Source organism: Diabrotica undecimpunctata, chromosome 3 (genome assembly GCF_040954645.1).
Source record: "Diabrotica undecimpunctata isolate CICGRU chromosome 3, icDiaUnde3, whole genome shotgun sequence".
In the NCBI taxonomy this organism is placed as follows: domain Eukaryota; kingdom Metazoa; phylum Arthropoda; class Insecta; order Coleoptera; family Chrysomelidae; genus Diabrotica; species Diabrotica undecimpunctata.
The window spans coordinates 120411521-120427955 of NC_092805.1; the positions used below are offsets into that span (position 1 = coordinate 120411521).

Below are 16435 nucleotides of genomic sequence, written 5' to 3' on the forward strand. Positions count from 1 at the left end.
GTCTTTTTTGTATCGGTCCTTGTCTCCGCTGCATATGTTAGGATTGGTCTTACTGTTGTCTTGTATACTTTTATTTTGCTTTCCGTGGTCAGATATTTGTTTCTCCATATGGTTTCTCGGAGGCAACCACTTACTCTTGCCGCTTTTAATGCTTGCCTTGTGGTTTCTGTTCTTATATCCCTGTCACTAGTTATCTGTACTCCTAGGTAATTGAATTTCATTACTTGTTCTACAATTTTGCCGTCTATTTCTAGTTTGCATCTACGCGGCTTTTTATTGATCACTATACATTTAGTTTTTTCTACTAATATTCTCATATTAAGTTTGTTTGCTGTGATATTGAAGGTGTGGAGCTGCCTTTGTAGGTCATCTTCGTTATCAGCAATTAGTACTGCATCAGGTAGCATGATTATGTTGTCAGGATCTGGTGTCAGGATCTGGTGACTTGAAGTTGCCTAGTTGGCAGAAGTTCTTGAGTATTTGTTAATCCACAGGAGCTATAAGTGGATGAGCATGGATGATCTATAAATCTAGTGGGGTTTCGAGCATTTTTTGTATTATATCTCAGTAGTGACATGGAAGACAGAGTCGAACCTCGGATCGTTTGGGATAGTGAATAATTTTGTAGATGTAAACGATCTTTAGGGCTAGTGAAGGTGTGTTTTAAGGGCGTATATCTTCTGATGATTTAAGTTTAGGATCTGGTTGTTCACCATTAGATGAGAAGGGTTGGATGTCTTTTGTTTTAGGAGTCGTGGACTGGAATGGTTTATTACAAGATTGGGGTCTGGAGCGTTGATTTCTTTATTTATCAGTTCTTGGATGACCGTGATACCTCTGTCGATGTCAATGTGTCGAGGTTATCGAACTGAAGAGCATTCAGTGATAGAAAGTGTTTGAAGAGGTTTTACTCTGCGTGTTTAAAGTCTTTTATTATTCTGGGGAAATTTTTGTGAAGGTTGGTCTTGAGAGAGGCTGGTTTCTCCCACTAGAATGGGAAGATTATTCGACGTAATCGAATCGAAATTGATGCATTCGCCCTTGAGCACAGTAAAAATGACGTATATACATATATGATGTTGCCAATGGTGTGTATGCCATTGTGATTGATGAACGTCGACCCACGATTGTGGATACTGTGAAGAGGTAGTTCTAGCAGGAGATAAGAAAGATGGTTGCCTACATGGTTAGAGATCGTGTCACCAAACTGCGTGTATCTGGTGTTAAAGTCTTTTAAAATGTGGCCTTATTCAGGCTAGAGATATAAGCAAGAGACGTTTGTAAAAACGGTTGGAGAGGGTAGTTGTACTATACTACTATCAGTGTTGTGTTGTTGTCTAGGTATATATCCACTGCCAGAAAGTCTTTATCGATAAGGGCAAAGTAGGGATAGATTATGTGGGGAGATAAAGGGATTTCATATTTGATAAGGATGTCGTTGCCATGAGACATCCAACACTTCTTTTAAGGCAACTATGAAAGTGGGGCGGAAGGAGGAGCTATATGGTTGATTTTACTTGTTTACGTTTGAGAGTTAAAATAATTTTATGATTGCCTAAGGATGCAAGGACCTCTTTTTGAAGCTCCGCGATTGGCGGAATGCCGCATTGAATTGCACAGTCAACTTTTAATAGAATGAGAAAACTTTTTTGTAATCGCGATATCAATATATCGCTCCGAATAAGAATGCTTTGATGTTATATTTTCTCTACCCTTTTGTAAGGGGTTGAAGCTTGGACATCTAAAAAATCTAACATTAAAAACCTAGAAGCATTCGAAATGTGATGTTACCGACGTATTTTGGAAATATCATGGATGGATCGCAAAACAAACGAACAAGTTCTCGAACAACTAGGAAAACAATGCAAAGTTTTAAATTCCATAAAAATCAGGAAATTGGAATATTTGGGGCACATCATGAGAGGTGAAAAATACGAACTACTAAGGAATATAATGTAGGATAAAATCAAAGCAGAAGAAGCGTAGGAAGACGTAAAATCTCGTGGCTATGCAATCTCCGTGAATGGTTTGGATGCAGTTCAATTGAACTATTCAGGCGCGTAACCAACAAAATTATAATTGACAGAATAATTTCCAATCTCCGATAGGAGCGGAACTTAAAAAAGAAGAAGATTGATAGAATGTAAATTTTTACGATATGTTGTTTTGGTAGGGAGCACTTTTAAATAGGGAGTTTAGATGAGGACTCAGCTTTCCTAGCAGGAGTTCTCTGGTCTTGATGATTCAAAAGAAGTCACGTTGGTTAGACTTCTCTGGAAGGATGTGTTGGATAGTGTAATCATATGATATTTTTGTTATGACGGAGGTTGAGATGAGGTAATAGCTTATTGGGTTGTGGTTGGTTAAGATGCCTAGTCGTTAATACGAAGTGCAACGTAATAACTTATCGGCACGACATACTCTTTTGGCAAACAGCGACAACTTTGTTCCAGGCATTTCAGTCAAGTTATTTTTTTTTGGAATATTCAGTTTGCGGATAGGGGGAGGGTTGGTTCTTTCCCTGGCGGTAATTAGCAACTCCTTCGGTCAGTGGCCTTTCTTACGGTAACCACTCACTAGGCTTACACCAACGCAACCCCAATAGTAAGAACGGTATAGACTGCCTCACTCACACTCGAAAGTTAGATTCGCAGCTTTGTGTCTTGAGCAAACGCTAGTAACTATTAAAATACTGCCATTCTGATATTTTCATATTATTTGTCATAAACTTACTCTCGTTACTTAAGTTTTAGTTCGTTTAATTTCCAGTTTTTTGTGATAGTTAAGTAACCGAGAGGCTATAATTCGCGATACATTAAAATATTCACTTGTATCGATTGGCCTACCCATGGCTATATTAGTCTCTACAGCTTCGGTTATATCTTAGCATCGTTTTACGAAAAACTTGAATAGGAAAGATTCTTTCTATCTTCTATAGAATTCATAAACAGACAGTGCAAACTTTTAAAACATATCCTTTTTAGTTGGTTTTCTTCCATTTATACAAAACTATTCAAAATTATGGCTTGTTTTATTTTATTGCTGAATAATTTAGATAAATTGATTTATTTATTACTGTAAATTATTCACAACAGTTTAAAACTTTCAGTGGGAATTGTTGTAAGTGTATACGTCAAAACTAATCCTCCGTTGTAATGTCAATGTTTAATAACAAAAATTTAGTTTATATGTAACACATAGACGAACTTAAGTTTGGTGTTGTATATATAATCTAGATTTTCTCAATATTTTCTAATAAAAATGGTATTTGTTATTGAAATTCCTACATTTGCTGCCCACACGTACCTACTTGGAAATTTACAGTGGCGCATTTGTGGACGGTGGCAGGAAATGGCGAAAATAGCAAAAAGCAGCGCGTTATCGTCACTTATTAAATAAGAGCCACTTTGTTTCAACACATTAAGACTTCATTTGGGAAAGCTCACTTTAGGCTAGACTTCGGCTAAACTTCACTGTATTTGTGTACTTTAAGTAATCCTTATCTCGATGACCGTTATTCATTAAGTGGATATTTTAAAAATAAGTCATACACTTATAACTTGTTTTTTCTTATTTATATTCCTGATCTTCTTCTCTGTGCCATGCTTGTGTTCAAACGTTGATTATTATCAAGTTAAAAGCTGCTGAAATGGTTCTCGGTCGGTAGCTATATGAAACAATTCCTCGACTGTTTTACCTGTGCAATGTCTAAAGGTGGGTACACATAATGCGAGCCGAACTATTCGCAAACCGTTTGCGAACGCTATATTCGTATAATTTGTACGGAAGGACGAACCGTTTGCGAGCTGTTCGTTCATCGCTAGTCATGAACCAGGGCCTGTCGGCTTTTGGGACGAACATAAAGGATATTCGCATATGTTTGGACGGTCTTCGCAGCGATATTGTCGGTTCGTGTCGCCGCATCGAAATTGTGTGACTTGTTCCTAGTTTGAATTTGGTGTATATTTTTGGCGTGAACCCAAGTTTTCCATGATGGCACAGTGGTCCGAGAATAAATGTAGTGAACTTATTGACTTATATCAGAACTCTCAGAGGATACTCTAGAGGACTCTCAGAGGATACTCTAGAATCCGAAAGACCAAAGTGATCATTTCCAAAAAAAAAACTTAAAAAAGATGATGCATGGTGCGAAATAGGTGAGACTATGGACATTCGACCAGAAGACTGTAAACGGAAAATGATAACCCTATTGGCACCTTTTAGGCGCGAAAAAAAAATGTCTCCACAGGGATCGGCGGAACAGGAAAGGGTGAGTTGAATAAAACAGAAACTCTCAAGGCATAAATTATATTTACCAAATTGTGTTCATTGGACCAAAGCCATCTAATTAAGTAAACAAAATTGTGTTAATTAAAAATGAATAAAATAAATTTTATGTTTTTAGGTAGATACAAAGCACATAAAAGTAAATAGTTTGCTTATGCTTCCATGTGATATCTTAAAGTTTGGGATACTCTTTTGGGATACTAAAATTGTTACTTCGCACAAGTTGGTTCGTAGCTAGTTCGTCGCTTTCCATATGCTTTCCATGGACCATGATGGATTTGCGATGAGTTCGCTGTAAACATATTTTCAAGGAACACAGCTCTCGAGCAGTTCGCGAACAGTTCGGCTCGCATATGTGTACCCATCTTAATGTTACTTAACCGGGACACATATTTTCATCCGACACAGCGATTTGCTTCTTTTTTTGCCCTGAATAATTAACCTCAGTCAGAGATTTTTAGTCCCCTCATTATATTATGACTGTCACTGTTTGATATAGATTTTAGAACACGTTCGTTGGATTTTTATTCTGAACACGGAATTTTCAACATTTGACGGTAACACCACAACTCGGACGCTTCTATTGTATTTAGATTCTTCACTTAACTCTTCTAATACTCTTACAATCCGTTCAGACGGTACGGATTCGAATTTTTATTTTCATCTATAAAAATGTCGAATTGCTTACGGGAATTAGTTGTTTACTATTTCTGACCTAGTGTAGTAGGCAAAATATCGTTAAAGTGGAAATTATTATTGTATCTTGCATACCGTCTCAACAGGATGTTACATACATGTGTCGCATAATACAAAAAACTTTATTGTATAATACAAAACGTCAGTTAAGGAATCTTTTGCATGCCATTTCTATTTTAGTCAGGATTTTTTAGTTTTACAGTTAATTCAGCTGCCTAGATATTTAAAGTGTTCCTTTCTATCCACTGTTTTGTCGTCTAATTGAAGTACTGATTTTTCAATAATAATTTTCCGACGCCAATCGATTTCGTTTTCTTTGCCGACAGAACTATCTTCTAGACCGTCTATCATTATGGCGACATCCCTATACATGACACACCCCTATATGAAACCACGCTTAATAGAAAATTTATACGGGAACCTTCTGATTTACCTTAAGTCGACCAGTCTGATTTTAGTAAATAATATTGAGCAATTGAGTAAATTAGCTCTGGACGACAGTATTAAAAGAATGCTTTTCTACAGCAATTAAATATTGTAATGAACTCTTTGAGGTTAGGAAGAGTAAATGTATCATAACAAGAAGACTAGCTTAAAGTAATATCAAGATCAAGGTATTTTGCCAAGTTTGGGACCCTGAAACTCCCACAACATTGTAAATTCCTATGCTTATGGAGCACACATCAGAAAATTTAGAAGAACTATGTAAAGGGAGTAGATATAATAAAAAGAAGAGTCCTTACTATAAATTTGAACAGATAAAGTTGTTTACATATTTGATAAATATGGTAGTAAAAGTAAAAGAGAATTCGCATGAAAAATATGAAATAAAGCGATAATTACAGAAGAAACCCAAAATATACAGCGTTCAGCGTTCAAAAACAAAAATAAAATTTACAAGATAGCAATCGGACTAACGGTGATCATATTCTTTGCCCTTGTCGTCATGCGAGGTCGACTTCCCTAATTACATTTCTAAATCTAGATATCCACAATTTTCCATGCGTTTGATGTTGTAATACTCCATACTCTTCCTAACTTAATTTACCTGTTATGGTTTTTCCCGAAAACATTGAAAATTCGAACGGTAAATATTTTTGCTACCATTTTATTCCAGGAAATAGTATAATTTCAGTATAATATTGTTGATTTTGGAGGATCTTTCCCATACGAGCATTACAGCTTGAAAAATTTTTGTGGCAATTTATTGGCTATCAGCATCACTATCAGACGATTATGCTAAAATGCTATCAATTAAACCAAAATATAGGATTACTACACATCCGCTAACATTTTTCCGTACAGACAAATTACATACTGCAAGGTTACTATAGACTCCAAAGAGAATTTGCATCATTCAACAATATGTGTAGGTATTTTTCCAAAATACGATTAAACGTGATGTTATTACTGATGTTTTTTTGTTAAATAAAAAGAAGATAACTGCTTTGTAGATTTAATTAGGTTTGTAATATATTTTTTTAAACCATTGATATTCTTTATTTCTAATAGGTATTTGTGTGCCGGAGAATAAAGTTTTGCCGGTTAGATCGTTAAACAAACATTGTCAAATAATACTTGACATTGACAGTACAAAAATAGTGGCATTAGTTGAAGAAGGGTAAAAGTTCTATCAAGAGTTTTTCTACTATAACGTGAACACTGCGTTCGTCGAGTGCAGTGGGCTAAACGTTAACATTATTTGTGTACCGTAAGAATTTTGGAATTCGATCATGTTTTTCAATTTATCTCATAGGGTTTATCTCATAAATGATTGGTATTTGAAGATAACCAATAAGAGCCGCTAAGTTAGGCTATATTGTCATGTTAATCCCAAGTTATTACTCCTGTGGTCCTTTAGGTCCTTTAGGTCGACAGGACTGCCGTTTTGGTACAGTATTTGCATTTGTTTTTTGTTTTAGCATATTCGTTACCACCTCCCCTTTCCCTCGATACCTTGCGCGTTGTTGTACGTTGAGCCATTTAGACGTTACGAGCTTGGTGTCCTTTTGGCAAATCTCCGCCATGTTTTTTTCTATGTCTACGTATTTGATGGCTCCTCCCCTTTCCATAGATATCTTGCACGTTGTCGTACGTTGAGCCGTTTGGACGTTACAAGCTTAGTGTTGTTTTGGCAATATCTTTGCGTTTGATTTTTATCTTAACATACTCGTTACTACCTCCCCTTTCCGAAACCTCACACGTCACGATCTGACCAATAGAAACGAAGATACCGATGCGCACATACTCCGTTCAACCCCATTTTTCACCCCCATTCCAACGAGCCCTCATACGTCATGATCGGACCAATAGCACCGAAGATACGTTCTAGCGCCCATTTGGCAATGCCGTCATCTTTGTTTTTTGTCTCAAAGTATTTGTGACGTCAGAGTGGGGGAGGAGGGGGTGTCTGAGGTGGCCCTTACTCTGCTTTGCCATGGTACCATATTTTGGATTGGTGATCTATTTGATAATATAGTTAGTAAGATTGGTTAGAGAAATTCTACATCCTTTTATTAGACTGCGTAGAGGAACTGTTTTAAATTTTGTGTTCATGGACGGCAATTCCTTGCCTCATATTATGAGAACCTTTGACGACTTCAAAATGAGGGAAACAACCGTTTGGAATGGCCTTCTTTGTCTCTTCATATTAGCCCAACTTGCACAAGATAAGTTTTTCAAAGCAATTCGTGCTGGACGAAATCCTTTCGGAATATTTCCAGAGCTTGCCATTAATGCTAGAGAATAATGACAAAATAGTTCACAAGAACTGATAAAAAATCTTGAGGACAACATGCGCCAACAGTTTTAAGCTTGGATTGATGCCCGAGTTAGAAATACACACTATTACACATTTTTCAAGTTAAAATTGAAGGCAGAAGACTAGATCAACGAAAAGTACCATGGCTAAAAGATTTATTGCGATGGACCTGAATTTTATCCATCGAACTATTCAAAACAGCAGTCGTTACATTTATTTGGATCACTGTAATGGCAAATATCTAAAGAGGATAAGAAATAAAAGGGGACACTATTTTATTATTTTTTTTTTTTTGCTTCTTCCTTGGCACTGAGCAGTTCTATTTGAATGGCAAGCTCACGCATCGTGTAACCTTTTTTGAATCTATGTAATAAACCACTGTATGTATTGAAATGTTTCTTGGTTTTTTTAGTGTTTTTGCTTAGCACACATTGTCCCATAGATTGGTACTCGTTCGATCTTTTCTGCAGAAGTCACTTGGAAAGTGCTTCATCGAGTTTTTGAAAAATACATAAGAATATAGCAGGGTAGTGAATCTTCTCTAGCGCGTAACTAAATCTCATATATTCGGTGTAACACGCAGTGGGAGATGACAAGCAAATGATTTACAGGGATTCCCCGGGTACTGACGCTATCGATATTGCAATATGCGTCTCCCTCACGACGTATAGAGAGTTTACATCTAGTGAATACGGTTGACGTTATTTTGATAAAATCTCAAAAAGACAATTTGAATAATGGGAAATCAGAGCACGGATAATCCGCAGTCCAAATAACCCGCACACAAATAATCGGGGTTCTACTATATGTCAATAGCAGCAAAAAAGTCACAGAAACAATTGGAATTTCTGCGTACCTAAACTGCTCTGTATCATAAAATAAATAAGAAAATATCTACGGTTTATAAAAGATCATTTTTTACTAATGACATAGTATAATGCAGAAACACCAAAATATCAAAAATTAACCAATTATTAGAGACAGCGGAATTGAGAATAAAAAATCAGAAAAATATGCTTAAATTAATTTATAAATAACTGGGTATGGTGCAGAAAAAAAGATTGAGTTTATTCTATTTTCAAATTGGACCGCAGAAGTATCACGAGGATGGAACAAAATAAATTCCCCACGGTTGTATAAGTATAAGTGAAACTTCACGAAAAACCGGTGAACGCCTCTGTATCTGTAGAGTAGGGAGGGCGAGTTAAGTTCCACAGCACTTAGGCCACAATTGACCCATTGTGCATCCTCCCAGGGAGCTGTCGTCCTTAGCTCATTCTCCATCCTGCCATTTGTAGGAAGGTGGAGAAGTCACCAGGAGACATCTCCCTTATGTGGGCAGATGTGAGCAAGGACTCGCCGAACGCGTACTCTCGTATTAACGATACTTCCGGGCATTCACATATGACATGCTCTACAGTTTTGTTTCTTGTTCACACTTCCTGCATAGATGTGTGTCTACTAGCCCCAGTGTGTGGAGGTGTTTGCTTAGTTGACAATAACTAGTTGAAAAATCAAGCGTAGTTTTTTCCTGGTCATTCCCAAGTACTTCTTTGATGCTGACTTTTCAAGGTTACTTGGTGTTACCCTGGCAAGTCTACATCCTTGTCATTCTTCCCATCTTTTCACGGTTTGCGTATAGGAGTGGCATTTGACAATTTCCGCGATTGTTGTAGTTGACCAACCAAAAAGATCCCCAGGTCCTAAGAGTCTTAGTCCTGCCGCCTTCCTTGCCAATTGGTCAGCAATGCGGTTGCCTTTATTCCTATTGTGTTCTTTAACCCACCTCAGGATGATAGTATTACTATCAGAATGAGAGGCTTGAGATAGTGACTCGTGACACTTCATTACTAAACTTGATTTGACACGTGGTATATTCAAGGTTAGTAGCGCTTGTCTGCTTTCTGTGCAGATCATTATAGTTTTCCCGGCTTTACCTTATTGGGTTATCTCTTTTACGGCCGTGGAGATACCAGCCAGTTCTGCCTGAACTACGCTGGCATTTTTGCTCAAACTCCACTTTATTCTTAGGTTCAGTGATTTGGAGTATATCCCGCATCCTGAGCCTTCTTCTATTTTGGAGTCATCGGTGTATATGCAATACGCATTTGCCACATTTGTCCCCCTATACTGTCTTGTTTCGATTTTGTAGGATTTGTCACAGACAAACTTTGGTTTAATTGAGTCGCAACCTGCCTGTAGCAGGGGTAGCGCATCCAGCTCTCCCCGCCAGAAACGAGTTCTCAATTGTCCCATTCCTACATCAAGGATCGCAGGGAGCGCAGCCGCATCATTGTCACCAGCGGCACCTCTTTGACATATATTTCTAGAGGCGTGATGCCAATGACCAACTCTATTGCAGCACTCAAATCAACGAAATCAATGAAAGTCTACTACGACAATTAAAATTTCAAAACACGTACGCTTTTATAATGCAAAAATACGTGCAGGCTAGGCAGAGGTATCTCAAACACTGAGTTACAATTGACAATTTATTAGCTGCGGTTAGCTGGCCTGCGTCTGGTGGGGGGAGGGAAGGAGGGAGGCAGTGCTTAGAAACGCTTGGTTGTCAAATGAACGCTATTTCCACATTGATCGGCTCACATTCCATTCTTTCAAGCATTCGATTTCAAATTTATGTGTAAAGTCAGATGTTACAGTGGTTTGTTTTAATTTTCTAAACATCATGGTTAATTTAGAATTTTAGAAAGACTACCTAAATTAAATTTAATTTTCGACTTGTCTCGCCCCCTAGTTTGGGAATCCCTGCTCTAACAGAAACGTCTTCTACATTTATGCTTATTACTCTATTAGAGAGCATACCGAATATCCATTCGCTTACGGCTAGGGGAACATTCCTGACATTAAGCTGTTGGGTGATGGTTGGGAATGCGGTTTTATCCCATAATGTCTATGAATATACCTAAGCTGAATTTTGTATTATCCAGCGATCTTTTAATTCTTCCCACTACCTGATGCAGTACAGAATCGGTTTTCAAGAGAAAGGATGTTAGGCTAATTGGTCGGAAAGCCTTTGATAGGGTGTAGTCCATCTTACCTGGTTTTGGTATTCACTTCCTTCAGGTAAACGCATAATATTAATTATTATTGCGGCATGTAATCTAACGAACTTAGACAATTTATTTATTAGACAGAAACAATTATTTAATTCGTAAATACATTTAAAACCTTTAACATCAAGTTTATTTAGATTTCTAGGTCATTCTATTCACTAACTTACAAATTAAACCAAATTACGACCCTGTTAAGCTTTATAATAAAAATTAATGGCTCCTAGAACAGAAGCAATCACAACGACAGGAGCCGGTTTTTTCTACGTGTTTTGAAAGTCACATCAACCGCCTACCCTACAAGATGACGTTCCTGATGCGCCCCTGAAGGAACAGCGCGCGATCAATACTAAAGTAAGCCGAGGGGGCGGTAAAATCATTTAGATTAGATATGCTCAAAGAGATCGAGGTTTTTCTCCATTTTCCAGCGAGGAAAACGTGCGTAAAACGATGAAAATTGTCAAATATGTTATGTTTTGTGAAGTGAGAGTGTAGATAAATATTTGTTATTGTGCTGATCCCTTATTAGTGAGTATTTTTTCTGATTTTATGATAAATGTGTTAATGGAGAGGGTTAAATATACACGTTTGGTATTTCTTAGGATGTCATCGAGAGAATTTTGATTGTTCTAATTTAAATACAACATATTAGAACTATTTTTATAGTAATCAATGAAAGGATATTACTAAACTACTATTAGCGTATACTTTCTTCTTGATATATATTTATATATTAGATCTAAGCGAAATATATGTTTTATTGGGTTGTTACAATTATAAATAAATACAAGAGTATTCATAAAAGTGGATTCTATACAAAAATATGTTTACCAGCTGAAAATGTATCATATTAAAAGATATTAAAAAGAAAAATGAATAAAAGAAAAATGAATAAAAGAATATTCTACAGAAAAAAACGAAGGTTATGGTAGTACGATACAAGGTGGAAAACTAGATATAACAATTGGTGAAATTATGAAATAAATATACAACAAATGAGAAATTACCGATACTTATTAATAAAAACAAAGAAGAATAAAAAAAGGAAATAGAGATCTACATTACATATTTTTAAATTTGTCATAAGAAATAAAATAAAAAATAAATTTATATCAAGGACGCAATTACAAGGAAAATAAAAATAAATGTTTTCAAGTAAATATATAACCTTATTTTAACTTTTGGTTACGAATCATGGATAGGTACTGAAGTGTAAAGAAAATTCGTGGTGGCGAAATGATTTACCTTAGAAGAATTAGACGGGTAACTAAAAGATACAAGCTAAGAAAGACAAATATGAGGGAAGGCCTGCAGATTAAATATATTCCAGAATTTTTAAAAAACTACACTTAAAATGCTAATATGGCTTATAAGGGATCGCCACTACAAGACAAAATCGTAGCAAAAGACTACAAAGAGAAAATAAAACGAAAAATGTGATATAAGATACTTAGTGAAATGAGGTAGACGATTTTCATGTATTTTAGACATGGTCCATGTTTCCAACCTCTATGTTGTCTTTTTCACTTAATTTTCTGCTCTTTAAGTGTTTGCTCAATCCAAAGTAATACCTGTGTACTACTTGTATCCTCCTTTTATCTGCGGAGGATTTCAATACGTCTAGGCATAGTAAATAGTCTGTAAGTAAATTAACGTGAGTTAGGTTCTCTAAGTATTATTGCGGTAGGTCTTCTGGCCATACTCTCTTTAATCCTCTTTCGGCAAGTGGTTGGGTGAATAAATTATTTATCAGTTCGTTGTTGTAATCAGTGGTGCGATTTTTATATTTTATTGGGTCATTATTATGTCCTTAAGTAATGGGATGTCCAGATCATTGTGAAGTGTTTGGTTAGATACATACCACGAAGCTTTACTTATAATACGGAGTATTTTGGATTGGAATGTTTGAAGTATCTTCGTATTTGAAGGTTTACTACAGCCCCATAGTTCTATTACATATGCCCAAACTGGTATAAGTATAGATTTGTACAGAAGCAGTTTCGTTTTAAAAAATAACTTTTTATCTTTTAATAGCCATTCATATTTTTTAGTTTAAGATCTAGTTGTTTTAGTTGTAATGTGCGTTGTCCATGTTAGTTTTTCATCCAGGTGCAATCCCAAGTATTTGACAATTGGTTTTATAGGAATGGGAGTATTATTAATATAAACTTTTGGACATGTAGATTGTCTTGTTGTAAATGTAATTTGTACTGATTTGCTAACATTAACACTGATCTTCCATCGCTTAAGCCAGTTTTGTAATCGATCTAAATGATTTTGTACTTTTTGTGATGCTACATTAGGGTCGATATCCACTGCCAGGATTCCCATGTCATCGGCAAATGTAGCTAAGAAGGTGTCATTGCTGGTTGGAACGTCTGCTGTAAATATTAGATACAGAAATGGGCCCAAAACGCTACCCTGAGGTACGCCAGATTGTATGATGTGGTAATTTGAGTAGCTTTCTTCAATTTTGACTTGGAAGTAACGGTCAGTAAGATATGATTTTAGTATAAAGTATAGTTGTTCTGTTAGGTGTAATTTCAGTTTGTAGAGGAGACCTTTACGCCATACTCGTATATGCAGAAACACTCCAGCGCAAAACTTTTTCTCTTCGAGAGTTGTTTTAACTATATTTACTATTCTGTGGTATTGTTGGATGGTTGAGTGTTCACGTCTAAATCCGAATTGGAGTTGTGGTACAATTTCGTTTATGGGAACAACTTGCTCGATTTTACTTAATACTACGCCTTTCTAATACTTTCGACAATATTGGGACTATGCTTAGGATTATGCTTAGGCTATACCAGGTTTCGGAATCATAGGAACTTAAGCAAATTTCCACTGTATTGGAAAATATCGAAGACGTAGTATGCTGTTGTATATTATTATTAATAACACCACTGCTTTTCTCGGTAGCTTCCGAAGTAATTCTCCTGTTATCAAATCATAGCCAAGAGCTTTCTTAGGATTTAGCATTTTTATTTGTTGTCGAACCTCTGTCGGAGTAAATGTTGTCAGAGGAAGAGATAGTTGACATGGAGTTTCGAGGTACATTCTTATATCATCATCTTCATCATTATTAGTTTATTAATATCTGGTGGTGCGAATACTGTTGTTTTTTCTACGTTTCTGCGGGCCTAGGTCATATCTGTTTTTCTTAAAGGTCAATTTGTTATTGCCGGTCGTTTAAATTTTTTTGTAGCTTTCCATAATATAGAATAGTCTTCATGTGAGAGGTTCGAAACATAAAACTGAAAAGAGTCGTTTTTTTCTTTATGTAATGCTCTATTTAGTGTATGACTTATCCTGTTAAGGTACGATTTATTTAGTGGATTTCTCGTTTGTTGCCATATGCGCCGAGCTCTCCTTTTTCTGATACCAGTTCTCTTATATGGAGGGGGATATTATGGTTTTCTTGCACACTTCTTTGGCGCTGTGGTGTTGCTTCCCGTCGTTGTTTATAAAACTGTTGTTAAATAGTCTACTGCTTTCTCTACATCTTGGTTTTCTTTTATCCTAATATCTACTCTAATCTTTGTATTTACAGAATTTTGGAAAACATCCCAGTCTGTTTCTTTAGTTGTGAGTTTGGGTGGTGGTGTTCTCCATATTATGTGTGTACTTGAAGTTATTATTATTATACTATAATCTGATGTTAAGTCGAAGTTTGACTCTATTGCACTATGGATGTCAGATATCCCTTTTGTTACAGCAAAATCTACCAAATCTGGAATTTTTTTGGCATCCGTAGGCCAGTACGTGGGTTCTCCCGTAGATAAGTATCTATTTCCGTAGATAAGTATCGTTATTTTGTTGGATGATATTCATTAATGCTCGACCTTTAGGCATGATTAATCTGGAACCCCATGTGGTGTGTTTGGCATTCCAGTCTCCTGCTACTATGAATTTGGATCCTAGGATCCTAGATCATGATACTCCTCGTTTGAAATTGGATGTCTAGGTGGGCTGTAGACTGATAATACAGTGACGGAGGGGTTTGTTTCGATTTTAATGATTGCTGCTTGAATTTTTTCTGTAATATAAGGTTGGACTGCATAGTGTTTAATTTTTGATTTAATAATAACGGCATGTGCTCCTTCGTCTGGATGGTTTGTATAATTCACAGTATAGTAAGGTATCTTAATAACCGTTCTTTGTGTGGCATGGTTTTCAGATATTAATAGAATGTCTATATTATACAGTTTTAAAAACAGTGATATCTCTAGTATATGGTTTAAAATGTCATTAGCATTCCACGACGCAATTCGTAGTGACTTGAAAGCTATTTTGTTATTTTATTAATGACTGTAGTTAACATGGTTAAAATCATGCTATTTTGGTTTAAGAGTTGAGAGAACATATTTTTGAATTAGTTTAGGAAATTTGATAGTTTATCTGCTAATTCATTGTTGTCATTTTTGTTATCTGCATTTATGTTTCCAATGGTAGCATCTCTATAACTGATTCTGTTGAAATTATGAGCATGATGTTGGGTAGGTATATTTCATTGGAATTGTTGACAGGATTTTGAGTGGTGATTTGTTTTGATTTGTCATGGTATCTGACATTTAGTAGTTCACAATAAACAGAACATCCTCTGTAATTAGAAGGATGGTCTCCGTTGCAGTTTTACCAGTTGCTGGCGTGTTTTTTGTTTCTTGCAGTCCTTTGTGTTGTGTGATCCAGCGCATTTTACGCAATTATACGGTTTTGCACAGTACGTTTTAGTATGACCATATTCTTGACATCGTGTACATTATGGTATATTTCTTTGAATTCTCTGTGGTTCTACCCTTATTTTACAATGTTGTATATACTACAGTTCAAATATTTCCTTATTGTATACAAAACGTATACAAAAATAATGGTAATGGTTCACGGCTTAATCTGTGTCACTGTGTGACATTTGTAACGTTCCTTACCTTATGGCCCTTTTTCTGGATTTCCGCTTTTATTTCTTCTATCGGAAAGGAGTGATGTAGATCTCGAATAACTGCTCTGTATACTCTGTCTTCCTTAGGTTGGTATGTATAGTGGACGATATTTTCCTCTTGTACGTGATGTATTAGTTTTCTGTAGTATTCAGGTGTCTTTGGTAAAATTTTTATTGAGTTTTCCTGTGGAACTAGCTGAAACCTATTTGAGAGTGTAATTGGAGCTTCTCCTTTTTTTGAATCTTGACGTTTAAGCCTTTTTCTTTTTGATCTTATTGTTTGCCATGGGTTTTTATTATTTTGAGAGTCTTCATGTTCTTCATCTGACATCGAATCATATTCATTCTGTGTTTCTGGATTGTTTTTTTAATTTAAGTTAGCTTGGGAGTTTGATGTAGAATGAAAAAAGTTGGTTTGCTGGGCAACTACTGGCTGTACCTGATATTGTTGTTGATAATTATCAAAAGGTATCATTTGGTTGACTGTTGGTTGATTTGAGCACAATGGTAGATCTTGAGTATTTATTTGACTTACTTGGTAATACGGATGTATTAGATTTGTAGGCTCGTTCTGCATTACAGTTGGAAATTGCATTGTAGGGTACTGGAAATCACTTGATCCTGGACCGTTCCCTGTTGGAAATATTTTCATTTCACTTAGAGCTCACTTTTATTTCACATTGA

General features: G+C 36.1%; 1 protein-coding gene across 3 annotated transcripts in view; it reads left to right on the forward strand.

Moving 5' to 3' along the window:
* TBC1D16 (TBC1 domain family member 16) overlaps positions 1 to 16435 on the forward strand; it is a 118774-nt gene that overhangs the window by 30092 nt on the left and 72247 nt on the right. Inside the window, exon 1 of one of the 3 annotated variants that reach the window (XM_072526785.1) lies at positions 11200 to 11343. The exons of the other annotated variants lie outside the window; for them this stretch is intronic. The gene's annotated coding sequence lies outside the window, so the exon portion shown is untranslated. Of the gene's footprint in view, positions 1 to 11199; positions 11344 to 16435 lie in introns of those variants that run through there. 3 annotated transcript variants of the gene reach the window in all.